The following is a 26944-nucleotide window of genomic DNA, read 5'->3' on the forward strand; positions in this document are numbered from 1 at the left end:
CAGAGGCTTGTATGTTTACAGAGTCTGTGTGTGTGTGTGTGTGTGTGTGTGTGTGTGTGTGTGTGTGTGTGTGTGTCTGTCTGTCTGTCTGTGTGTGTGTTTGTGTGTGTGTGTGTGTGTGTGTGTGTCTGTATGTGTGTGTGTTTGTGTGTGTGTGTGCGTGTGTGTGCGCGCTTGGCTGCTGTGGAGCCTGATAAGGACTATAAACATCAGCCAACAGCAGGCGGGCAGGTTCCACACTCAACGATAAGACAGAACTTTGACCGCTTACAAGTCTAACCGACCATTTAATTCACACACACACACACACACACATACACACACCGCAATAATATAAAGTCTTAAAGTAAAATATGCTTCTGTGTGTCACAATTAAATCTAACGTCACTGCCATTCCATCGCTTTAAACACTAAAACATATCACTCACTGTGAGTTCCAGTCACATGAATGCCTTGTCACCAGATGGCTGTAAAACAGACTGATCACTCATTAGTAATGTCCTGTGCAGAGGGCTCCAGACTATTAGCAATCCTGCATGCCTACTGGCTTTAACTGCCATCAAAGGATGCTCCCACTGCATGATTTCACTGAGTGAGGCCTCCCAAAGGCAACAAAAACTGAGTTCATGAGGGTGTACACATATCCTACTACCCAGTACCCACTGCTCTCCAGATGCCAGTTGAGTGATGCAGACTCTGTCGTGCCTCAATAAACCTGCAGTGGGGTCGAGGGGTGATGAGGCCACAGCTAAATCAGTGGCAGGTTTATCTATTAGTTGAGTCACAGATGAGTTCATAGAGAGGCGCACTCCAGGGGGTCACTGGGTAAATCACGCTCAGTTTCGCCAATGCAGTCGGCAGTACTTACGCACACAAACACACACACACACACACACACACACACACACACACACACACATTCTGACGCCACATGCACCCAGACTCATGCAGACACCAGACTCCACTGTGACACACATCAGGGGCACTGTGAGTCACCTGTGTACCCTGGTAGACAAGCAAGCCTGAGGCGAGGCGACACAAGATGTGTGTGTGTGTGTGTGAATGTAAATGTGTGTGTGCTGCCTGTCTGGCTCCAGTGATATCATCATTAGGAGACAGTGAGGGCAGAGCCGTCTGATGGACGGCACACTCCGCTCGCCTTCGGATCCGGCCACCTCTCATCCAAAATGACCATCATCCCACTACTTCATAAAATAATGACAGAACAAAGACATGGATGAGGGGAGACAGGGAGGGAGGAACAGGGGCGACAAGGAAGGTATGGGTGGTATATAAGCAGCCAGGTCATGGCCTTGTGTTACGCCAGCCTCTAGACACATCCATGGGGAGGAGACCTTGCCCGTTTGGCAATCAGCAGCCACTTACACACTAAACCAGGAGTGGACACAGACATTAAACAACCATTACATCAATAGTATGGATGGGCCATACTTTAAAGGTGTACATCATCTGCTTTATGTACAACCATAACCACGATAAATAGCTTTACAAAATTCAGATTTCTCCGCTGCTGGTAAAGAAGCAGGCACAGAAATGATACAAAAAAAGTGCACTCAGTTCGATCGGTGGGAATTTTACACAAAAACTAAATCCACACAAAGATAGGCTACACACAAAAAAGGCTGAAAGTACATGTGCTTTGTGACATTATTATACATTTTATGGTTAGATAACCATTGCTGAGCTGACAGGCATTATCGACAGAGCATTATCACATTAAACATCTCTGGCATCAATTATGGCTGTGTGCCTCTTCAGTTTGGTAAGGAGAAAACCTTTGACTAATTACTTATTCCTTACTCACTCTCTGGTGGTAGGTAATAATTAAAGCCCCTGAACCTTTCAATTGTCCATCTCAGATGGTCAAGATATCTACAGTAAGGTTTAGTGATATGGTTAACCTTGTGTCAATTATATTTAGCATTGTGAGCTAGCTACTAATCAAATACGAGCAAACATACATATGTGCAACTTTACACATATTTCTTTATATACTGATCTACAACACCTCCGTGCAATGTTGAAATGTTCATTCTTTTGTGAGTATGCATCTAAGTGTTACAATGTATGTAGCTGTGTTTGTAAGAAAACAGCATCTCGGTTGAAATCTTGGAAGGAATTCCAACATTTCTTAATTGCAGCATATATAATTGTGTGTGTGTGTGTGGGGGGCAAAGCTCTATTTAGGTGAGGTTTAATTGGTGCAGGTGCACCACATTGCCTTGATTTACCCTCAACTCTCTCACTAACACGTAGCACACCTCTGCCTGCCACTGGAGCATACATGCCAAACGCTATAATCAAAGATGAGGAAATGGTAAAGCAGCTTGAAAAATGGATCTCTTACTGGGTTAACACTCAATTGGTATTTCATTCAGCAATTTTCCAAGCTTTCTTGTTTTAAAAGGCCCTGTAGTGATATTATGTCTTCACAGTCATCCGTCCACCCACCCGCCTACCACCCAGCACCCAGGCACATGACCAGGGGCCTCATTTATAAAACTGTGCGTAGAAACCTCACTAAAAGTGTACATGCGACCAAAAGCCAAAAATGGCGTACGCCAAAAAATATTCAGACTTATAAAACCGTGCGTATGCACACAAAAGGAGGCAAATTCTGCAAGAAAAGCTACAAAACGAGATTTAACTCAGTGTGACACTGATGTTCCTTTTGGTGAAGCTGAAGCATGTTGTTTGGTGGGTAATGCACTTTCAAGCAACACTTGTAATATGATTCCTGATTAAACTATCCAATGTTTGAGGTGTTCTTTTGTAGAAACAGATATCTCCGTTTGTGTTTATTATCCTCAGTCATGGTTCTTTTTGTGTGCCGCACAATTATCTTAAATTATGTTTTTTTATTGCGCACTTCAGGGAAAATCAATGAAACGAGTGTATGATTACTTAGAAAGACTTTTAAGCCTATACTACTCAGAGGTAATATTTCGATATATTTTACACAATAGTAGGCCTATTCATTTCAATTGTTTTGAGTCACAGCTTCCTTTTCCAAACAGTGACGCCTATCTTCTCTGTTGTGGCATTGTTCACATCAATAAAGCCCTAGTGCTCCCCAGCAAGGGAAGATAGGTGGCTGTTTGAATCACTGTCCTCATCCAAATTTACAGTCGTCATATCATGCTGAAAATGAGTTAGGAAAATGATGTCGAAACAACACTTCAATCAATCTTCTTCTTCCGATAGGTCAGGTGACAATTTACACATAAATGCAAAGTCAGCTGAGGCCCCATCTACACTACTCTGTTTTAGTTTAAAACGGATAATTAAAACGAATACGATCTTCGTCCACACCAGCGTTTTAGCTGTGCATCAGAGTTGATCTCCGTCCATACAAAAATGACTGAAAACGCACATCTAGTGGCCGTTCAGATACACTGGACATGCGCATGCTGGTGTAAACATGAAGCAGATGGTCTATTAGTTACAGAAGATTTGGCTAAAGAATAAAGTTACTACAGACAAAGAACCATACCATATTTTATTTTGCATGGACCAATAACGATCTGGGACTAATGTCCCATGAGTTAAAAGCGGTTGTGGCGGCCGAAAACAGACGTCATCGCAAAGTAAATACGGCAACATACACAGTAGGTACAAGTGTAGGCTTTAAGTGTTATTTGCACAGTACAACATTTTAATTAAAATACCCTGTCAAAAACTCTGTCAGCAGCATCGTGTTTCTACTTTGCATGACTTATGAGACCCAATCAGAGAGCCAAAAGTGAGCATCTGCGTCATTGTTTCTAAAGTCCTCCGTTTTTGCCCGTCTTCATTAAAACGTTCTCCGGAGTTTCAAAACAAAAAACGGGGTTTTCAAACTTCTCATTTTAAGGTCTTCGATTTTGCCATTTTAGTCTGTACGGGAGGTGCAAACGCAGCAAGAGGTCCCCGTTTTAAAACGAAAACACAGTAGTGTAGATGGGGCCTGAGATGCAGTGGATCAAACGGAGAGACTGTGGAGGGACTGCCACATGACCAACGGAACCAGCATGACTAACTACTTCTAAAATTCTGAGCATGTTGTTCTTTTACCTTAATTTAGGTCTTATTTACAAAGTGATAACTTATTACTGTGTTTCAAATGTACAAAGATGATTATGAGAAAATCTAACCAGAGCTAAATACAACCTGGACTGAGCTCCATAAAGCAATTTCACCATTAATAGATATTCAGTGCATTTCAGTTCAAAAATCCCACAACTGGGAAATTCACAGTAACCTTCATTTACTCATCTTTTGAAAGCCACACATAAAGATACCTGGTCCAATAGTTTCGGACACCCCCTCATCCCATACCTTTCCTATCTCGGGATAGGCAAAGCTGTGCCCAAACTTTTCTGTTACTTTCCGAAATGGACAATCTGACATTCATAATTACCTTACGCTGTGATTGGTTTGTGCAGAGGTGAAAGAGGAGCCAGGTTTTGAACTTGTTTCTCTAGTTCCCTTTTATCATTCTTGACACAACTATTTTATCTTTTCATGTGAACGGCCAAGTGAACACTTTGACTCCCTTCCAGGAGAGTGTCTGAAAATATGCACCCTTAACCCCATTTTTAAACAATATCTCATCTCTACCTTGCACCAACCTGCTGTTCACACCGCCTTTGACTATAAATACACTTTTTACGCACGAGTTTTCATTGAGCATAACCCAGCCCTTAGAGCAGCAGAAGTGGCTTTTAAGCAACTGAATTTTACAATAAAACTGTATATCATGTGAAAGAAAGACCTGGGCACTAATTTCTGAAGCTACAACCTCTCCTATCTATAAGCTGCTCACATTCGTCATCTATTGATCAACCTGTTGAACAATTCATTCCAAAACGTAAATCCACCAAAATCCACTTCTTCATCAACGCTCATCCCCAGGCCAGTATGCAAATCCATGCAAACACCAATGTAAAGAATACTTGTTAGGACACATCGACTCAAGGCCTCTACAGTCAGTCCTTTAAATCACAAACGCCAACAGCCGATCAAACAATCCCCTTTGACATCCATCAACCTCTATACGTGTTGGATAGAGTTTGCCTTCTTCATCTGAACTCATCTTAGACCAAAGAGCTCTGCCTCTTATTGTGAGTGGCAGAGAAAGCAGAGTGTTTACAGAGAGGATGGAGATGGCAAACACCTCGGGGAGCAGATTGGCTCATGTCGAACATCTGCCCTTCATTCTGAGGCTGCCGGCATAGCAGATTTAAAGAGGGATGGAGGTCGTTTTCAAGTGGGCTGAGGGCAAGCTGAGGTCTCTGTGCCGACACATACAGTGATTAAATGCTGGAATTAGGGGGACAGCATCTAACATCAAAACAGACAGAGAAACCTATCCATCTGGGGCAATCAAGGAGGGTGAGATTAGATGCGTCGTAATTGTGTGTGTGGTAGTGTGTTTCAGCCCCCACAACTCTGACACACATACTGAAACAGTGCACTTTGTTAATTCCAACAGTCAAAAGACCTCCCATGAAAAAAAGGGACACAGAGCCCTTTTAAAAGGTAGCAGTTGCTCTGATCCCATATCTGCTCTCTGTACTGGATTGTATTGGGGACATTAACATGCAAATATCTGCTAAATCCCACTCTGTCCAAGGCTAAACAGACCTTTCACAGCTCTCTGAAATGGCTGATCATGGCAGGTCAGGGAGGAGTAATCCACACACAACTGTTACCACCAATCCATCAACAAAGGGTTTGAAACAGCCCAAAGCAGAACCAGATACCTCCGCCAATTGGACAGGTCTACAAGAAGAATAGCTGTAACTTTGATTCATTTTCCTCACGTCATTTGCCTGATAATTCTTAAACTTTGTATTAAAATTCTTTCATATTTAACAATTTGAAGCCTCAAATCCCAGTGGTTGATATTGAAATGAATAAAAACAGAAACGTGGAAACAAAATTGACCTAACCTCACATTCTATCTTAAATGATTTCACTACCAACTCAAAAAGATTCAAAAAGGTGTTTGGCTGAGGGGGCTCCTCTGTTGACCATATCACTGTGAAGAAAGATAAAAAATCTCCCTTTCCCTTCCTTTACCTTTAATGATGCCTCCTTGTTATCTAGCTGTGCCTCTCAGGGATGCGCCTGCCTCTCAGCCTTTGAAAACTAGTTGCATTGTTTCAGGCAAGGTTCGCTCTCAGGTTATTGGCAATCGCAATAGCTGTTTTACATTTCAATCGGCGGTATAATCTGAAAGTCCCCATCTTCCCCAACACAAAAACACTGATATCCCCGAATTCAGCCATTTAGATGTGATAATGAAGGGATCGGCCTAACGTTTGCTATACAGCACGAGCACCTCCAGTATTTCTGACAATGCTTTACATGGTGTTTTAGATATAAATGTACATCTTAAGATACTGATGGTTTAAGGATTTTTCTGGTGTTTTAGTTGTTGCTCTAGTCTTGCGTTTTCATTGCATTACCTACTGGAGAAATTGCATCACAGTCCTTTGTCTATACTCAAACTCCTTGTGAAACTTACAAAAGAACAAGGCTCGTCTGTGGGTTTTCATGTCAGTCTCCTTATATGATGTTCATTTGACACAAGGGTTTCTCTGTCATTTCCTCTTAACGGCTGACCACTTCTCATGAGGTAGAGTAGGCACTGTCTCACATGACCCTTGACGCTGAAGGACCCTAAGGTAAATTGGCTGGTCCTCCATTACTCATGTTACAAGTTTTATTTTTATTTGTAGCTGGAGGAGGGTGCTTCTCTTTGAGATTCCTAAAGTATGAAACACTTAACAAAGCCTCTTTCTCTTCTCTGTTTTATCCGAGAGTTTACTCCTAATAATGACATGGTCCCCCTCCACCTCAATCCACAATAAAAAGCCCTCCGTAACATAACTGGGGGCCCAGGTGAATTAGCATGGTAACAATGGACAGTGGGCACAGTGACCGGACCTACACACTTTACAGTCCATCAGGCCCTACCAGCGGGACAACCACTCTTCCTAAAGACCCACCTCTTTACATTTCTATGGAGCAACTCATTAGCTATGTAGAATCCCCTCTTTCTTACTACATCTTGCCTCTTTGTCCGAGGGCCAGTCTTTGTCTTTTCTAAATGATCCCACACAAGGCCCATTTTCTGGTTAATACATATTTACAGCCATGTAAGGTTTTTGTGGGGATCCTGTAGCTTTATTTTGCGAGCCATCACTCTAGACACCATAAACCCATTACCAAGCTGTTTAGGGTAATTGTTTGACTGTATAGTAGTTCTATTTGTGGAGCTCAATGAGTCGACATCTTTAGAGCGGGCAGATGGCTAGACAACACATGCTGGGGATTCCCAAGGACAAACTGATGCATTTGATAACCTGACTCACACATTTTTGTTGAAACTTTGGTTGCTAAACAGATAATCTCTGTGCAAGGAAAATGAATGCAAATAAACTCGAATGCCAACATGTTCAGTACTTGCCCAAGTACTTGCCCACTTTGTAGAGATATGCTAAGCATTTAAAATGTTTAACTGTGCATGTGATCATGACACAAGCCCTACTAAAGATACAAGTAGTTGTGGATCTCCTTTTCTGAAAGTCATAATGTTTAAAATGTAGAAAGCAACTATTTTAGGTGTGTGTGGTGGGTGTGTTTACAGTAGCCTCCTGGGGGGTAGGGTCACCCGATGTCCTGAGTGAATTAAAGGGGCCAGCTGTGATCCCTCCTGAAAGGAACATGGAGGCAGACAAAAGGAGAGATCCCCGCACTCCCCCGAAAGACAAAGGAGACAGAGACAAGAGGCTGAAACCACACAATCATCTCACCATCTACAATGGCCAAGCTCCTGTAACAAGCAGGATCAGGGGGATCGGCGAAGAGCTAAGTCAGCCGTGGCCACAGATTTCAGTGCAAGCCATTAATTCCACTCTGCTTACCACACAATTAATTTTACTCTCATGCGGCAGCTCAAAGCTTCACGATAAAAAGAGGGCTGTTTCCAAAACTAAGATTAAAAGGTGAGGCGGTAAATACTTCACTAAGAAGAGCTCAAGAAGCAGATGCTCATAGACCAAAGAACAGAGAACAGATAAGGCCAATGATGAGAAATAAACTGTATGGAAGGATGGAGTGAAACACAGTGGCGTTTCACTTCACTATAGTATGAACTATAGCCAACATTTGCTACTAGCTCACAAGGGACTGACTGTCTAAACAATTTGTTAGCACATGCAGAGTTTTTCAATCTTCTTTTTTTTGTTGACATTGTATGAAAAGACTCTTTGGACTAAGTCAGGATTTGAATGTTATTAACATCCCAACAAAAAACTAAACAATAAAGTTAACCAAGCTGAAAAAGGTGCCCCTGCTGACTTTTCCATTTGAGCTAATGTGACCAGAGTTAATGCTCCTATGGTCTTCATTCAGCCACAAAAGTAGCCAAACCGTGGGGATGGCTAATTGTTGGTGGACTAAAGCACCTGCCAGAACCAGAGGGAGCTCAGGAACTGCAGAACTAGTCTTTTCCCAAAGCAGAGCCCATGGTACCGGATTAGATCCCTGTAGTGCAGACATCCTCTTGACTCCCCTCATCTTGTGCCCTAATGGCTACCCTACAGGGCACCATCATTTCTGTCTGCAGCCCCTCGAGCCATGTAAAGCCAGGTTACTCCCCCAACCCCCATCAGACATCTAAAATACCATAGCTCCCTTATGACATAGAATCTTCAAGGTTCAACTACCTGAATATCGCACAAGTGTAAGGATTCATTTCCTATTGTTAAATATTGTTTCTTAGTTGCAGTATCTCCAACAAGCTTTAACCCACTGAGAGAGCTGTTTCATATATTGGATCTTCTTGTTAAAATGGCTTTCTGGCTTTTACATACAGATTTCTGTTACAGCATAGTTCTGTGTGAATAGGAATATTATATAGCCACAATTATTTTTAAAATATTAGGTATCCAATCAGCTTGTGAAAGAAGGCAATACAGAAAGTTTCATATAATGCATACAGAGAGAGCTTGTTCAGTGCAATGTGCTGCTAAGCTGCCCTATTCTTTTGTCCTCAGAAAGTAGGGAGAAAATGGGACTTTTACAATGGTTGCAAAAGTCTTTCTTTAAAGTCAAATCAGCTGTTTTATAACAATCTATGGGACCAAAGACCATTTAATGTGTCAATCCTTGTCTGATTGATCTGCTTGCTACTGCATAAAGTATGCAAAAACATCTGCATCTGCTTTACTGACTACTGCAAAAGTATATGTTTTTTAGGTCAGAGCGGCACTGGTTCTTTTTCAAACGTGCACAAATTGGCTGAGCATTTACAGATTGAACATCGATGAAGCTCTGCCATTGGCAACATATTTGCTTGGACGTCCATCCATCTCCATACAGTGGCACATCCATGAAGGCTGATAATGCTTTGCCCGTGTGCCTGGGCTGGAGAAGAAAGCTGTGACCTGGGTCTGGTCGATGACTAATGCCCCACAACCAATCGATTGGCTAGTGAGGGTCAGAGATAAGAAGCTGGACCTGTTGGCCAGAAGAAGCCTGTGACCTCTCAATCATCCATCTCTGTCCTCATCTGGTCCTGCTGAATGTTTGGCGCTCAGTTCTTCCATTAAATTCTCCTCTGTTGACAAAGCAGGCAGATGCTATCAGTTTGTCGGTCCAGCTTGGCCTATTAGGACATAATACCACGCCCACTTCTCTCTCTCATCCTCTCTCTGTGCAGCTTGGAGACCCTGGGCCATCGCAAAAGACATAGAGGACATTGTACTGAGCCTACGACCCCTTTAAAGTGTCAGGACCCTAAACTAAACTTTTCCAGAGATGAGTAATGGGATCTACTGGGCCATATTGAATATGCTTTGAAGACAACCCTGGGGTTTTGAAAGATAACACAATGGCTAATTTCATAGTGAGGTCAAACTTTGGACTTTATTGGATACCACTTTTTTCTGCCTGAAGAATCTCATTGATTTATTAATTTAAATTCATTCATTTACAAAACAGCACATAACAAAAGAAAAAGTGAAACCTGAAGCAATAAAATAAGCACATTTACACAGGAAAATAAACTGAAGGGCTAGGCACTAATGTTTTTGACTCTTTGTATCTTAAAGCAGATTTTAGGGTGGAGGGCTTCACACTGCCGTTGCCTTATAAAATTAGCAAGAAAAAGGTGAAAAGGCATTAAAGTCTGAAATTTAATTTGGATATCTAATGTAAAAGACATCATCCTCCTACAAGCATAAAAAAATGTGTTCATAATCTTAGAGTCGCCAACATAATCCCAAATGTTGTGCATTGTTCTGACGTGATTCAGGACGGGATGACCTGCAAATTTCTGTTAGATCTGAACTGGACCTTTGCAAAAACTATGTTTTGACCTGGTTACATACTCAGCAGTTGAGATTTACTACACACCAGGTTTTGAATCTCAGCAATATACCAACATGAACTTTCAGTACTTTTGTATGTGTAATGTTTGGTGCCCAATATTTCGCTATGTGCTTAAGTCCACTTACTGAATGTGAGTTTTAGAAAACGCTTGAAACAAATAATGTCATAAATATTAATATGTGACTCAGGACTAATTACGGCATCATGATGAGTTTAGATTAGTAAGTGGTCTGAAGTGTATGACAATGATGTAAGCATGGAATGATCTTTCGAAAAATTGGATGACAATTATGGCAGATGGCCCGCTAATAATGCATCTGACGGATGGCAGCCACTTAAAATTTTATTCATAGCAATTATTGCAAATCCAACCCTTTACGATACAACCACATCACATCATAAACACACCTGAATCCATTGCAGCTGCTTTCAGCTCCCCTGAAACTGGTGACATTTCTATCCTGTTGTATTAAATTTTCATCACATTATACCTCTCTCCATACATCTTCTAACATCCCAAATGGGGTGTATAAACCTATGATGTAGGAAATTCTAAATCCCACTCTCAACAAGATATCCTTTGTCAGTTCAGGTGAGACGTATTCAGGTGCTTCTCTTTCTCACGGTGTTCTGTAATGCAAACACTCCCAGCTGAAATTCACTCTGTAAGCCCAAAGAGACTCAGCCCACTCCCCACACAAGTTGATTTGCATAAGCTGCCTGTCAGTCGGGTGAATTTGTTTGCACTGAGAGTTTAACTCTGTGGGGCATGGAGGATGCTAATTGTGTTGACTTGGAGTGGGTCCCTCAGGTGTGTGTTTTTGTTGGTGGAGGGGGGGCACCTGTATGAATACACTGCCATGCCTTCAGTTTACACAGAGCCAGGCAGGGAATCACTGGCACACCTTTTCTCTTCATAGGCAAACAGCAGTTTTGGCTTCATGGGGTTAGCATCCTGCAGAGTCTTTCTTTATTTGGTCTAATGTTAGTAATTATACCACCAGTGTGAACCTCATGGCATTAACAAAACAGAGGTGGAGACAGAGGGAGGAAATGTCGGCAGGAGCCTGAGCTTGGGCCAACCTAGTAAATGACATGACAATGTGAATGAATTTGTAAGACCTGGGGCCAACACGAAAGGCTTACATTATATGTAAATGAAGTAATGGATGGCTCATGTATTAAAACAAAGGCTCATATTGTGAATCTTGAATTTGTTTTCAGATATTACTTGAACTTCAGTAAAACGTCGAAGAGTGGATTTTCAATTAAGACTTTGCTCACTACCTTGACAAACACAAAGCTGGCTTGAAAACAAAGCCCTTTTAAAACAAAACCCTCCCTTTTGAAAAGGGCCCAAATTGCACCATCTAGAACACAATATGGATGTGAGGCAAAAAACACAAAAAAGGCATCTGTGACATAATATCAAAAGGGCCATTTCCTTAGATTCTGTTGGCCGGCATGGTCAGCAGCCATTGGAGTGGTCAGCGTGGAGAATTCCCAGTGCTCCATCATTCTGATGGCTGTGTCAAATTGCATTATGCCAGAGCAGCAGGTAGCCCTGGCTGCCGGGGTCGCAGCTCTGACAACCTCGCCCCATTGGCCCAGGGGCTCTGGCCAAGGTTAACGGGTCAGGGCCTTTTCCGGACATAGGCTTGGCTTCTGGCCAATGGGTCGAGCTGGTCAGTGGTGGGGAACAGCGGTAGTCAGACGAATGATTTATAGATGTACTGGATAGAGAGAATGCTAAGAGGCTGCACTTAAATCTGGCCAGGGTTTTTCTTAAAGTTTCTTTAAAGGCGCAGTATGTTCATGCTTTGCTTATCCCCCACCACAAGCACTTGACTTGAATTTTTTCAAGTTCACTTGAGCAGCCAGCAGACTTCTTTATACATTTAATTTCACAAATTGGATGCCATTATTTTTCCCTTGCATATGTTTCCCCTGAAACCTTCTGCTAATGAACAAAACCTGGGGTAGCTCACATCTTCAGCTGTGTGGTTTCAAAACTCTCTGTCGCCAAAAGTAAAAGACGAGCTTGATCTGTCATTCTGTTGCAAATTGTTTATCACTTGCCAACCTATTTAAGTGATTCCATCAAACTGGGACACTTCAGAAGTAAGTTTAGAGCCACACAAGTTTTCTGGTCATGGAAGGCAGGCGAGCTCCGATTGCCCTGAAGGGCGTTTTGTTCTTGTTAGGGTATTGTGAACAGATGGACTTCATACCCGCTTGCCCAAATCAAAGATGGCATTTGTTTTTCATGTTGGATGATTTTAGGGCTACATAAACGACACAAACAGAGCCTTTTTTAAATGATCTCACAAAAATCTAATCAAGAGAGACATTATGCTCTCCAGGATTTGCTGATGACTCATTTAGCTAAACCAAGAGAGCACAATGGAGGAGTTTGTTAGGAAAACCAATATTCAAACGTTAGAAATTATCAGCACAAGCAGCTAGACTTGCTTTGTATCATCACACAAAGTAAACATTTGACATCAACATCATAAAACATCAAGGGAAAAAGCTGGCTGGTTCATATTGCCAAAAATGTAAACCATGGAATGAACAAACTACGTAATTCTATATGGCCACAAAGACAAACTATTGGTGAAATTTCCCACATTCAAGGAGCCATAAACCATCCCGTGACTGCAGCAATGGCCCAGCATGTGGTTTATTTTTGGGGGACACACTTAAAGGTCAGTAATCCACAGAAGTCGTACGTATTCTTTGGGCAGAATCACCAGCTGCCATTTGCACGTGGGTGGACAGTTTGTCTCCACTGGCCTGCAGATCTGAGGCCTATGGCCATGAAACCTTGCTGCCCTTTCAGCTAATTGTTTGTGGGTTGCTTTTAAATTTATTGACAGTCTGGTGATATAGTGCTTCTATTGTGTCCTCAGCCTATTGTGAACAGCATTAACTATGGCTCCTGCTTCCGTGCTCTTGTGCTCCATGACTGACCAGGGGCCAGAGAGCAGTGTGATGCCCAGCGGGAGAGACCTCTCCGTGGGCAGTAGAAGAGACCTTTACAGGTGCCTCAGCCCTTCTCTTAGCAACGCCCTGCTGCTCAAAATTTGTTGTCCCTCTGTGGGTGTCTTTCTGAGAGTGTCAGCTATGAGGCCCCTGATGGGAGATTTGTTGATATGATAACTCGATTAGGCTCCAGGATGGATGACATGGTGGCAGCAAGCAAGTGTGCAACTCCCAGGGAGGTGCTGGCTCCTCTCCTTAACCTCTCCTCAGGAGACCAGCGTTCTGCACAAGCCAGGCATGTAGCTCCCAAAAGCCCTTTCTGAGCCTCTGGTAATCAGTCTCCCAGGCACAATGATGCAGTTCACTAACCAAGCAAAGAATCACGATCCTTTTAATAATTTAAGTATAGACACAGTATAAGACTAGGAGACTTCAGACAAAAGAGAACTCACTAATTAAGAGTGCTGAATGTGAAAGTTCCTTATTATGTGGATTTCATTTCAGGATTTATCATCCATGCTGGCCTCTCTTTCATGCACCTTATTTTCCTAATTGGCCTGGCACCATTTCCCAATTAACTCTAAAATTGGTTGATGATTGCCCTAAATTGGCACCAGATATCAGCATACAGCTTAAGCAGGAGTTGAGGATAAAGTTATGGACTCTGTAAATTGGTAATTAATTTTAAGCCATCAAAGCACAGCTATTTTGGTCGCTGGGGGAGGGATATGGATTAAATCCCAGGTAGTCAGACTGGTATTATCAAGTAAGACTCTAAGGTACACTAACGCGCTCTCAACACCCCACCACTTCCGGAATAATCTCAGCTCACCAGTGTCAGCCAAGGTTACATTATAAACTCTTTTTACCCGGTGGTTAAGTTTGAGACTGATGGTGGATTTAAATCAAAAGAGCTATTCTCCCTTGGCAAGGCTGCTAAAAGCTCTGGCATATCCGCGCAGGTGTAACAGGGTCAATCAGTAACCACTGGAGAGTTAATTAGAGATAAAGTGTATTTTAATGGCTAGGCCTCGCTTTGCTCACACATTCCAACACACCCGACTTGTACACAAAGCCTGTTTGCTGACGGGTTGTTTGCCACTTGCAAAATACCCAACTTCTCAGACTTGCCACAAAAACTCCTGGGTTTAAAGCTAAAGCAGTCATTAAAGCAAATCTACTCATTCTTTGTTTCCCTACATCCCAAAATTACAGAAAAAAGCTACACAAAGTGACGCTTTTGTCTTCATACAACAACAACTAAGCTTTCCTCATAACTATTATGGTAATCAGTGAAAGCTAACAATATGACTTCCAGCTAGCACCATAAACTCTCAGGACTGGAAGACCATTACACGGCAAGAGAGCTCTCCAGCTGTCCTCACACATGCACATAATGGACAAAAACACACACACACACTCCTCTCCCTTCCTCCAGCACCACAAAGCCAGGCAGCGGCTCAGACAGGATGTAGCACATGTGTATCATATTAGCAGGCCTTCCCACCCGGCAGGCCCATAGGTGATATTAGATCTACAGCTGGCCCACTCCCTCTGTCTCTCTGTGCTGCTGCCCAGCCTCTAGCCCTCTCAGACTGATATTTCACACATCCCTCTGCCCGTCTTACAGCCCCAGTCACAGGTGGGAATGCCTTCACAGAGAGCAACAACAAGAGAGCCTGTTGTAATGAGTATGTGTGTTTTTTTTCCCCACAGAGGAATCACAGACAGGGGAAGCCATTCAGCGTGCCCCTCCGGGTTACGCTTGAGATGTGGAGGGGCTGACCCAACATGGCCCGCATCAAAGCCCTGACGGCCGACAAACCGGAGTAGGAGAGTTCAGGTGAACGTTCCAGTGTAAGGAAAGCGAGCAGCTCCGTGTTTATCCATGGTACAGAGGAGCTGGAGAATGTCGCTGAGTGCCAGTTCGTCACCCCTGAGCAACTGCAGGAAGTAGCAGCATGATGCTTGCCATCTGTCCACATCTAGGGGGATCATGGGAAGCAGGACTGACCTATAATATGCTTGAGATGATTTTTCCAAGAGAAAGCTTTTGTAAATATGAGCGCCTCAAATGCCAAAATGATATCTCACAGGTGAGCTTGAAATACTAGACTTCTGTGTTGGACATTTGTCAGACAACAGGCAGGGTCTCCGAGTATCCAACAAAGTAAGGACAGAGGGCACAAACGAGTAATTCATTAAAAACCAATACAAAGGGATTCAGGAATTCTTATCTGGGCCATAAAACATCTCTAAACATGTTTCCCACTCCTCAGAACCATCCCTTCTTTTCAAGAAGATGCTGGAAAACAACAGCACTGGATGATCCACCCTGTCCCAGACTAATTAGAAGCGTCTGCTTGTGGAGATAGTGGCTGGCTCACTGAGCCAAAAAACAAGGTATTGATTTTTGACTATGACTCTGAAGGGAACTAAACATCAGACAATGACTGGTTACTGCGTTCTTGTTATCAGAGGTCACAGATGTAACAGAGGGGGAAAACAGCTGTGGGTAAGTGAGGGCCCCTGATGCCCTGAAGAGGTCAAGAAAGATAATTCAAGATTCACTTGAAAATAAAGATGAATTTGTGCAAGACACCTGTTTCACCACTTTAAAACACATGCTGGAAACAGTCCTGCAAAATGTATAGTTTTGTTAGTTTTGTCTTTAAACTATCGAATACAACTTTGGTGTGCGTTAGTACCATAAAACAGATAATTTGGACAGATAATGCTTAGTGTAATACCAAAAAATAAAAATATCTATCTTTATCTGTAAACGTTAGCAAGAGCAAAACTGGAGAATTACATCAAAACTGAAAAAGGCATACTATTTGAGACTAAAGCAACCATGGAAATGAAAAAAACAGAAATCAAGTACAACTGTAGCCATTTGTCTACAGATTGGAGCCCTCAACACATGCTGCTTGGCATCTCGGCAGAGCTGTGATGCATTAATCAGAAAACAAATTTATTTCACATTAGTATGAAAGGCACTCTCGCCACCCTCCTACTCCTCACTCCAACACTTGCTGTCGTTTTCACACACAATCACACTCACCACACTTCAGTTTGTGGTATCATGAGTGACGCAAGGAGGGATGTCGTCAATTAAATGAGGTCTCTTAAAAGATGAGATGACTCAAAATATTGTTTTCTTGCATATTTCCACAAAAAGAGCAGTGTCACATCTGAGATCCACAGAGTAGAGAAGTTCACAACAAAACTTAAGACTGCCAATTAAAATTGAATTGTAAAGGCTCTAATATTTCTAAGATAAGATGAGTCTTTATTCCCGTTATCACCATGGGAATTACTAAATGACTGCAGTTACAACAGAACAGGAACTGAACATCTGCTGTTGATTTAAAAGAATTTATGCTACGTGTGCTATTTATATTTACAAGTTAACAAATGTTAACAGATCTGCAAAAGCATGAATATGCATATGACATATTCAGGATTTAACAGATTACCTGATTAATGTACATTCTTTTCAAATACGTATCACAACACAGACTCATTCAAAAATTAAATCTGTACTCCGACTGGAAGGCACAGATGATGCAGTATATGAAAGAGTCTGGACTGCAAATAAATTGGCTTACTAATGCAGTAAACCCAAATATCCTAATAATTCTTATGACAAAAGAGGAAAAAAATATGCTACAATCACTGCATGTTACGTTTATTACACTGATAGGGAATTTATTACGTTAAAAGGGCCATGACAGAATTATCTGCTAATCATTTATACCTCAAAGGTTTATTACCCTGATAGAAAGTCAATGCATTAACAGCTACAACACAGATTACTGACCACATGCCCTCCTCTGTCTGCTTCTGTCCTTGCCTCACTCTGTCATTCACTCACTGTTTGAGAGGGTTGGAAAGGAACATTTCCTTTTGTAGATCCTGTTAGATTCAGTGCAGGACATTTAAGTCACCCTGAAATCAACTTTATGACTCTAGACTTAGGCTAAGTGATCAATCTATAATATATATATATATATATATATATATATATATATATATATATTTATATTATTTGGCTAGGCATATAATCTATTGGCTTGTTATTACTTGTTTGTATTCATGTGTATAACAATGCTGCAATATTTACATCCTAAAGTGTGCTCATTAACTAGGAGGTTGCTGGAATCAGTACAGCCAGAGACCTCTGGTCTTCTAGTACCAGTGCAGTGAGGGGACAGGGAGGAGTGTGGTAGAGAAAGAAAACAGTGACACAAAAATGTACTTTGGGTTTGTTATTGACTCTACAGTAGTTGTTTTTACTGTATGTGTAAATTTGTTATAAACGCCAATTACAGACTTTAAATGTTTAAATATCTGTTACATATGGTACTGCTTATATTATTTCACCATCTGTACACAAATGTAAGTAGTGAATATGTGTGTTCATGGGTGGGGTGCTTGGGCATTGTAATGTGGGCTGGTGTGGCTACAGTGCCAAGGTTGAATTTTTGTCCCAGTCCACCCTTGTATATATGTAGTATATAGTATATAAAATAAAACAGTAGAAAGAAATCAGTAAAGATTTCATGATAAACAAGACCTTTGAGACGTGTACTTCTTTTAACCAGTACTTGCTGGTTTATCTTGTGTTTTCACTTTCCCCTGTCCCATCATAAGTTGTACGAAACATGCACACAACATATACTGTGATATATCAATAATAATTCATCCAAACATTAGATTTGGGAAACCATAAATTGGAGAACAAGGCTGTTTTTCTGAATAGGTCACGTTCACGCTATTAACAGAGTCTCCGGACTCTAAGTGTCTGGCAGTGAGTGTCATGGATGACTTCATCACCTTTCATCTTGCAGCAATGAGTGAGTATTTTAGCAAGTACTTCACAGACGTCAACACTGATGAGTAGGTGTAACCCATTTAACCCTGTTGTCATGAGCACGTGCAAGCGTCACGTCAAGACTGGAGGTACCAATCAATGGCAAAATCTTCCATTCAGAAACTGAAACAGCGCAGCACATGTAGACCGCTGTTTAACCTGAATATTCAAGCCAAGATAAAACATATATATTCTGCTTTACCTTTCCATGGCGGTGATGACATGAGGGTTTGGCATTTATTCATAGCAAGAACAGAACCACTCTGCAGATCTTAGACAAGCTGACCATGTCATCTGGAGTAGTTATTTTTACGGATTCGGCGTCAGTAGCAATGTGAATGTTTTACCAGACTGCATGTTTAGTATCAGACTGTTGCCTGTTGATTTTTGGTATTGATTTACATTATGTGAATTTAGATCATTCTTTAAACTGTCCCCATTAGAGCACACTGTCTGTTGCATTCAAGGGTTCTGTAAAGTTGTTCCTTTTTTCCTCACACACACAGACATCCACATGCAGGCCTGGGACAGACAGGGCCAATTCCACCCTGTGCTGAAGCCAGTTGTGTCTCAGGCACGCACAGCTTCGCTTTGAGTGCACATCACCGTGTAAAACTGTGTGCTTTCCAAGCAGGCAATGTAATGTGTAATACAACAAACAATTTTCCTGCTTGCCTGCTTATGATCCCGGTTATTAATGTAACCAGAATGAGCCATTTCAAAGCTGTATAAATGAATTTAGCTATTCATATCATCTATCAAAGACATTTCAGAAGTAGGCTGGCTCTTATTTAATGTTCACATGGAACATGAACTATCTAATCACACACAGACAATAACACATTTCGCTCTACTCCCGCTTTAAAGGAACCCCAAAAAAGCCCTGAATCTAACCAAGCAGAGAGGGTGTAACATTGCAGATTGCTGAATCAAAGACGAATGTTTCTATTCATTACTTAGAAGAAAAACAAAATACAAGCAAGTCTACTTTACTTCAAACATGTCAGACCAAGAAAATTTACCAGAGACCAAATTCCTGTCTGAGCAGATGAATTTGTTTTCTTTAACCAAGGGATGGCTTTTCTGTGAGTGCATTGCAAATGAGGGGGTCAGACAAGTTAAGGCTTGTCCTAAAACGGACACATGTTCTCCATTGTCAAGCCGACTTCTTTCCCAGCCAGGAGATCAATGCGACCTGTCAGAAGTCACCCACTTGCTGTCAGACCTCAGAGTGATGCTTTAGGGGAGCTGGGTTTAGGGGAGGGGGAGGACAGCAAATTATATGGAAGAATCTCATAGGGCTGTCTGCATTTTTGCATTTTAATTTCAGAGGAGGTGGGGGGTAATGGTTAAGAATCGGGACCCTCTGGAGGTGGCCAGTAGCATCCTGGAGGTAGCACAAACTGGTGGCAGATGAGAGCTGGCAGATACTGTATGTTGGCATCTGTTGCTTGTTACAGCCCCAAATGGCACTTAAGAAATGTAGACAAAATAGTTTTTTATAAATTCCTATGAGTGTAAAACAAAGTACTAGAGGAAGTCAGTGATACTGGGAAATAATCAATCTCCAACAGATATTTAGGTCAATTTGTGCTATAAGATGATGGAAAACTTACTTCCCCTTAAATTGATAGGACTGCGAATAAAACACCAGAATGATCACTTTCCAATTCTGTCAGAGAAGTTCAGTTTAAGGTCAGTAGTGTTGACTCCAACCACCACCAGCCTGGCTGTCAATCAGTCAGGCCCTGATCTTGTGGCCATATGTGAGATGCATAGTACTTGTTTGGGTGCTGCAGTCCTGATGGAGAGCTTCCCCTCCTCAATCCCCGGCTAGAGCACCTGCTTTGTCTGTCGGTTCTGCTGACACATGTCCCTCTTTGAGGCTCCAAGCAATTCCCCCCACTGTTAGCGCCGCGTTGGACCACACCAGGCAAACACATCCAGGGCTGACTGACCGACAAGGGCTATGAAAGGAGGGGTGGGAGGGGGTTTTTGATGAAGGAAGGATGGAGTTTGAAATGTTGAAAAGTCCTATACAGTTTGTGGGGCGGTCAAAAGGACGAAGTATGTTAAGGTAAGGTAAGGCCTTGGGCACGGGTATGTGGTGACTTCTACAGTGTGGACAGAGTGGGTGGAATGGGTGGGGCAAACAAGATAAGCAGGACAGCTAATCATCTGTCGACTTTACGGCCCATAACAGATGAACAGAGCTGTAGCAGAGAGGAGGCGGCCAGGGAAGAAAGGACTGATTGGCAGCTAGAGGGGGCTGTGGGCAGGCATCTGTCAGTCATGTGGCCTAGTGAGGCCTCGGGCACACCTGTGCACCTTTGCATCGCGCTGGATGACCCTTTTAATGGAGGGGTCAGTGCAGGACAGTGTGATGAGTAAAGCAAGGCGGGATGTTGTGATTCTGCATATAAAAGGACTGACCCACAATACAGATCACCTGAGTGATAGCAGAGTGGGTCAGCAAATCAAAGGCACCGCTGTGACCTGTGGCGTTTTATGACCTGTCCAAATATGGCTTATATTATTTATTGACACACTGAGGAGTAACACCTATAATTACTCTCAGCGGAAGCACACTGTTACTTTGTTTAACTTAGAGCCTTTTATTCTCTTATCAGATACAAAGGTCACAGGGCAACTGGGTTGTTTGTTTATTTTACCTTTTTCATTATCAATGCACAGTCCAATATTAACAACATTCCAACAAAGAGGCCCATGAAGCACATGTAGCTGTCTTCAAACTGATATAAGATGATATTTGGATTTTTTTAATACAGCACACAGCTCTATGTATTAATGTTATATAGCCTATTTAACCTTTTTTTTTATAAATATCAAACACTACTCATTCTAGATTGCCACCCTGTGATGTTTCTACTAGGCAGGCAGACTTTCTCATGATAAAGGAACTCATTCAGTAACCGCTGAGCATCGGTGAACAACTGTACAACAGGAGTAGGTGTGGGAACATGAACCATCTATTCTGTCCACATCTGCAACACACTTCCTCCCCCACAGAGCAGGCTCCCTCCTTGGTCAGAGCACTTTCCCCATTGTTAGGATGAAAAGCGCCGCAGCGGTGGTGGCCCCAGTCCTCAGGAGCAATGCCTGGCTGGAGCTTATTTTGGTTGGGCTTGCCCAAATAAACACACCAGGACCTCGCAGCCGCAGCTGTGGGCCTCTCCCTGGCTGACCCCCTCTCCTGTAACTCCTCCACTCACAGAGAGAAAGAGAGAGAAAACAAGTGAGGGAAAAAGAGACAACTAGCCCGAGCCAAAGCCTGCAGAGGTTAGGAGGGCCAAATGCTGCTTATTATCAGAGTCAGGTCTTTCCCACGCCTGCAGGCCTCATGTGTGCAGCCGGCGGCGTGCCTGCTTGCCAGAAAGTGTTTAGCTAACACATCTACAGTCATCCTCCCACCGAGGGAGGGAAGGGTGAGGTTTGGTTTCTCACTGCTGGACAGAGAGGAAGGGTTATTCAGCAAGTTTCTGTGCAAAGACTGTGAGGTTTAAAACCAAGAGGGTGAATGGAATGCAGAACGCCTTTCTTCTTTTAACCTCCTGCTCTCAGAAAGGATGAGAGTGTGAATTCAGAACTTGACAGCTGAGTAAATTGGACTAATGGGCTGAGCATTGCTGTGATGAAGGTCACATTTTGCCCATTCCTACAGCCCCGCTTATGGGAATAAGGCTACAAATTGCTGCCTTGCTGCAATAAAGGGGCATTTTGTTGAGGCGTAAAAGTTTCATGAAAGCATCATCTTGGGCAAAAATATCCCAGAGCTAAATATTTATTGCACTTAGATTGGCATTAACACAAAATACAGAAATTTAGCTATTAAGTATTAAAAAGACCTTGTCTTGCAGGTTTTGCATACAAGAACATTTTTGCCAAAGACAGGTGTATATTATATTATATTATATTATATTAGAAGTCAAAAGCTCAAGAGCAAGCGAGCAAACTCAATCTGCTCATTAGGAGCATAAGATACAGTTTATATCATTATATTTATATATATACACCCACTGTATATGTATATACCATCCACCCACACAGCCCCCCCCGAATTCCTCCTACATACAAACCCACACACACCCTCCACCTCCTACATATGTATCCATCCACTCACACAAACACCCACACACACACACATCCATCAACACTAATGAATGCTCAATCACCCACCTAGTAACTCCCACGCACACAGACACACACACACCGACTGATTCTCCAACAAATACAACAGCAGCCTACACCCTCCTACACACAGACACATGAGCTCTTTACCCCCAGCCTGATGCAGAGCTGAGTCAGCAATCACCCATTGGTTTGTATGTGTATAGGGAGGGAGGGGGCTGCAGCCTCACCAGGAACACTGTGGCCTCTTGAGGGGACAGATGGGCAGAGTGAGAGCTCCTGGGCAGGTAGTCATCCCCAGAATGTGGGGGCGTCTTTGTGGGGTCTTGCCAGGGGCTGAATGGCATTTAAATGCCCCCCGCCCACACCCACGGAGAGCATCTAGAGGGGGGCTATTGTCACTAAAGACTCAGCCTCCCTCCTCCCTCCTCCTCCTCCTCCTCCTCCTCTTTATGCTGAGTGGGTGCATACAGGGAGACAGCCGCCCACAAACACACCTGCAGGAATGCACAGGAATGAATATGCAGTGTATCAGCAAATGGACCAACATCTGTTATGTGGACACACACAGCCCTTCACAGTGAATACAAATGACATAGCTCTAAATTTTCCACCGAGTTAATGAGATCTTGATAGTGCTTTTTGCAGCAAATACAACGATTTGTGTGTTGAGTACCTGCCAGGCCCAGATCCAGCTCTACAAATGACACGAGTTGGTTTTAATTCAGGCCAGACTGCGCCCTTCTTCCAGCAAACTGGGCAGCCTCAGTTTAACTCCCGGAGAATCCCAGAAAATAATTGAAGCCAGAAATAAAAAGGTTCACCAATGAAGCAGAAAGACAGTCAGAAGCTTGGGAGAAAGTTGAGACTGGGCATTAAATCTCCAGTCCCTTATTCTGTCAGCGCAGCCACCGCCAGAGAGCCACGTCAAAAATTACACAGCAGCTCCAGCTAGCAGGCAATTACAGAGTGGGGTCTATGAGTGACGCCTGTGTAGGACTGGCTGGCACTCTCCTCACTGACATTTGCAAAGGTACTTACAATTTACAGCACAGGGTTCATTTTCAGATGAACCAAGTCCAAGAACTGGGCCTGCTTTCTGTTTCTCTTGGTCATAATTACATTAAATATAATCATCCAGGTCCAAATTGCTAGTTAATGGCTGTGGTTGTACTCAACCAATGAGTGATAGACTGTGAGACGAAGAGCAAGCAACAGGAGGACTGAGAGGTTGGGAGAAATCCGTAGAGGAGGAGCGAAGAGATAAAGGTTGTGTTTGCCAGGGACTGTGTCTGGGCTTGGTGGCGGGCCTGATGGCACCGTGTCAGTGTCATTACGTGGGTGTGTGTTCAGGAGCGGTTTCAGCCCAGACGGACGTGACAAACACATTCAAACGCTTGTCAGGAGGCCACCCACGCCTGACACGGGGAGAGTGCCAGGTCCTGACACACGGAGCGTGGTGAGGCGACAAGTTCGTCAAGAGACGGATCACAGCCTCCTTGCCACATGTCAGTCACTATCTTTCACAATCACGTCTCACTCTCCCCATTTTCCTCCCCTCGCCTCCCTTCCTTCTTCATCATCTGACTATGTAAAACGAATCATTTGTGTTTCAGATGAACACAGTCTAACCTCAGTACAAATCCATCTTCTGAGTAATGTATTGGTGGCCATAAATTGAGTTAAATGACAAATATCTGACCTCCTCAGAGTACAATTTTATGTTTCTAATCTAGATGATCAAAAGCTCTGGTGTCAAATAATTTCAGTCCGTATCGTTTACCGTAACATCTCAGAGCAGAACTCATTCCTCACATTTAATAACTTCAGACACAGTCCAGATGTGGAGACAGTGCCAGTGGTTGATATTGCCAAGTGTTGGTAATTTACTCTCCCCGAGACCCCTCTACACATTAGTACCAACAACTGTGGATTGACAAGCCTCCCTCCAAATGTTCCTTGTGGTTTCTCTTTGGGTCATACAAGACCTCATGCAAATGTTTAATCACCTTGCTTTTACAGTTTGTCCCAACTGGCAAAGTAAACAAAAGGCACACTTGGGCAGGCGTCTTAAACAAGCTGAGGAGTGTAGGAGGTTTCCAGAAATAAACCAGAGCATGCAGTAAAATCCCAGCTGTGGGAGGGTCAAGTGTGCCGGATTTCAAAAGGAACCCATAAAAAGACACAATCTGGTTTTTACATTTCGACAACGGAGGCAAACGTGGCCGAGATATCATGCCACCACCGTTTCCAGCGAGGGGTGCCATCGCCAGCGCTTAGTGTAACTCAATCTGTGCTCATGCGTGTGAGGATTTATGGCTGTTGTTAAATCAGCAGTTCCCAATCCTGTGCCAGTGAAATCCAAAATGATGAAGGTTTATTCCTACCAGTCACTATAGCAGTTGATTTGACAGCTTTTCATATCTCAAAAGGGAGAAAGGGGAGAAAAGGGAGCGATGATTGGTTGACATGGAAACCTGCATTTGTCTAGATGGCACATATTTGAGAATTTAAGAATCAGGCACAGATCTTTTTCAGAACACATATCACATCATGTCCAAGTATTATTTCTCCTCTAACAAAAAACGTTTATGCCATAAGATTACCAGTCACTTCCCCTCATGTGCCATCAGTTTAAGGTCTCTGGACACATCAGATTTGTCCAGTGCTTGTACACTTATTATGTATCTCAATGGCCATCTATGAGACCTCAACTCCTGAAGTAACACACCAAACGGGATAATCCCTTGTCAACATGTTGCTGATCCTGGGATTGGGCTGCCCCCAAGCTCCGATCTCCCCTCTGTCTCCCTCCTTCCTTCATCGCTGGGTCCCTCAGGCCTACATGGGCCATGACAAAGCCCTAATCCATCACCTCCTGTCAGGGAAGGCCACACCGCAACAGCCCCCCCCCCCCCCCCCCCCCCCCCCCCCCCTTATGGGTCAGCATTACCCTAATCCACTGGGCCGGGGATCCATGAGAATGGAGCGCCCACATGGCTTCACCCCGGTTCTGTTTATTTGTCCCATCTGAGTCAACACACTCCCCAGAAGTACAAGCGCAACAGAAAAGAGGGGCACACCATGAAGTCCCTGGACCTTTCCTGAACCGTCCAGCAGCGGAGGCTTTACCTTGGGTGGTGCAGCAGTCTGTCTGCCTGGAAGGCCTCTGGTGTGTTAATGTAATCCCTGGAGCAAACACAGGCCTGCTGACTTCTGAAGGGTGTGGTCTACTGTGGATGCTTCCCTCAGGGGGAGAAGCACACTTTGATGACAGTCCACATCTGTGAATTGACAGCAAAAGGTGCATAGCCGTCATGTTGCACTGCATACACACTTAAACAGCATGCATAGCTAATGATAGTTGGAGGGTAAAAACACGTGAGTAAAAGGGAAGTTAAAGTAAAAGTGGTGTGTCAGCAACAGCTTTAGCAAATAGCTAAAAGCGTTTACTGCTTTTAAACAGGATTTTGCAAATAAAAAGGGTGGGAGCAGAGTTTGGCTAATGTTTGCTAGAAAAACAAAAGACTATAAGTTAGTTTGACGGTTTTTTCTCCTGTCCCTCATACAACAAGAGCACAACAAATGATAACAGCTTTTATTTTGAGCTGAAACGTCAACAAAGATAATGAATTCTTCGACTTTCTGGCTCAGCAGGCGGGAGCGATTTGAGTAGTTTGCTGTTGAGTTAATGTTTCTATCAAACGTTTTTAGGAATGTTTTATTCTTTACATTCACGCACACATCCCATTACCTGCCGATTGCCCATTACTCCACACAGCTCTGATTGGGATGAAACTTCCATTGATCCGTGGTCTCCTGCTTCCCCTCTCTTCAGTGACCATTCAGAGCCAACACCCCCCTCTAGTGTTGGCGGTATGAACAGCTTCTGCTACACTGTCCAGTGGCAGGGTCAGTTTTGTATCACTGTATATTACAGCCCTACACCTTAGAACACAATTTGAATTTGCACATCTTAAGACTCAGTTTGCATTGACAACGTTTGAACTGACCCTGTCAACATTTAGCATTTCACAGTTGACCACCAACTTGTGTTTGTGTTGTTTTATTTCTGTGTTTATGCTACTATGTGATGTACACCAAAATCTGCTTCTGTAATAAAATCATCACCACTTGTTGAATCTGGTTCGAGTTTGAACCAGATTCAACAAGTTGGTTACTATTACAAGTAACAATAACCAATAAATACTGTATAATAACTTGAGGTGTAAAGGTGAAAATCACTTCACTTTAATTAAAGTTGTAAACAGAAACAGCAGTTCACACAAAAATACTCGTAGTGTTGTAGTTTAAACAAATATTGCTGTTGCTATAAACCTAAACCACAATGAACCATTACAGAAACCAGTATTAAGTGTCAAGAGACATTAGGACTAGTAATTGTGCAGTTTTATTAGACCTTCTCAAAAGTATTTAGATTCAAGTTGAGAGAAACCCCCACATGCAGAGGGTGCTGAGGTGATTGACTGGTTATTAAGTTGGCTTTGAAAATGACAAATAAATGCTAAT

General features: G+C 42.9%; 1 protein-coding gene across 1 annotated transcript in view; it reads right to left on the bottom strand.

Annotated features, from left to right (window-relative positions):
- Positions 1 to 26297, bottom strand: part of her6 (hairy-related 6) — a 60557-nt gene extending 34260 nt beyond the window's left edge. The window contains exons 1-2 of the mRNA XM_046050696.1: positions 26169 to 26297; positions 25547 to 25698 (exon numbers count right to left, since the gene is read on the bottom strand). The gene's annotated coding sequence lies outside the window, so the exon portion shown is untranslated. The remainder of the gene's footprint in view (positions 1 to 25546; positions 25699 to 26168) is intronic.
- Positions 26298 to 26944: the final 647 nt, after the last annotated feature.

This window comes from Micropterus dolomieu, linkage group LG05 (genome assembly GCF_021292245.1).
Source record: "Micropterus dolomieu isolate WLL.071019.BEF.003 ecotype Adirondacks linkage group LG05, ASM2129224v1, whole genome shotgun sequence".
Taxonomy (NCBI): domain Eukaryota; kingdom Metazoa; phylum Chordata; class Actinopteri; order Centrarchiformes; family Centrarchidae; genus Micropterus; species Micropterus dolomieu.